Raw genomic sequence first — 1,443 nt, forward strand, 5'->3', positions numbered from 1 at the left:
AATTTGAGTTGAAATTCATACAGGACTTGTACACACTTCTCAGAATTTAAGAGAACCCTTCTACTGTATATTACTTACAGACTAATAGTCAAACTGAGTAAGTCAATCAGGAGATTGAGCTCTATCTCTGAATGTTTATTAATTATTAGTAGTCAGATTAGTCTGAATAGTTAGCTCTAGTAGAATTTGTGTATAATAACTAGTAACACTTTATAACAGGACAGTCTCTATTCTTTCTTAACTATAAGAGACATCTGTATTAGAGGACAGTTCCAAACTAGAACAGTAGTTCCAAATCTGTAACAGACTTTGTAGAACAGATATATAAGACTAGGAAGGATACATAAGCTCTTTTAGAGAAGGTAGTATAAGTTATAAAGTAAAACTATAATTAGAAAAGGTCTACAGTCAAGAATTACTAGCCTAGTAACAAAGTTATACTAGAAGCTACTAATCTGACTACAGATTGCCTAATAAAGAAGTTAGACAACAAGTGCTTCAGACCCTTCATTATTAAGAAGAAGGTTAGTGTCTCTGTCTACAAACTGTTACAGTTCTCTACTCTTGTACTTTCAGTTCTAAGGGTTCTACACCCTTCTATACTAGAACTTAGGACTTCTGTCCCTTAAGGGTACTGTCTATGAACTATATACATACTAACTCTTACTACTACCCTTCCTTACTTCATCATTCCATTCCTTTGACCACCCCTTCATTCTTTGTTCATTCTATAGTCTCTTACCCTTTGTCCACCCCTTCATTCTTTATAAGTTACATCTTTTCTGTATCCAAGCTCTGACTCCTACAGTCTGATTTGGGATGACCCTAATTACATAATGATGGAGATCATTATGTGATAAATTGTCCCTTGATCACATAATTGGGCAAATCATTATGTGATTGAAGGGACAATTTACCTATAGGATAAGTAGATAAAGTGGCTCAAATAATACAAATATACAGTAGAAAATGTTTTTAAGTCAAATAATACATATATTAAGCATTATTAAGAGTAGACTCCTTCTGAATGTTGTGGTCTGACAATGTTATTGTTAGCATTTATTCTGGATAAATGTGTCATATGTCTTAGACATGTCTTCTGAGACATACATCCAAGACACACAATATTAGATAGCATATATAATACTTAATATAAGGACAATGAAGCTCATAGGACACATATAATAGTACACAACACATTACCAACTATGCAGTCAACTTGTATTGACACCTACACACCATGAGCAGAGCCCACTGAACCCCTACTGGTGTGAACTACTCTAAGGGAATCATTGCAACCTCAAAACACTAACAGGTTATGAGCCTTACACTCCCTGCTCATGTCTACATTGTTACTATGCTTTTATCTTACTCTCTACAAATGCAACTCTTTGAAATCATCATCTAAATGATTATGATTCCTCCTCACTGGCTATATGTATA

Source organism: Fomitiporia mediterranea (genome assembly GCF_000271605.1).
Source record: "Fomitiporia mediterranea MF3/22 unplaced genomic scaffold FOMMEscaffold_1, whole genome shotgun sequence".
NCBI lineage: Eukaryota > Fungi > Basidiomycota > Agaricomycetes > Hymenochaetales > Hymenochaetaceae > Fomitiporia > Fomitiporia mediterranea.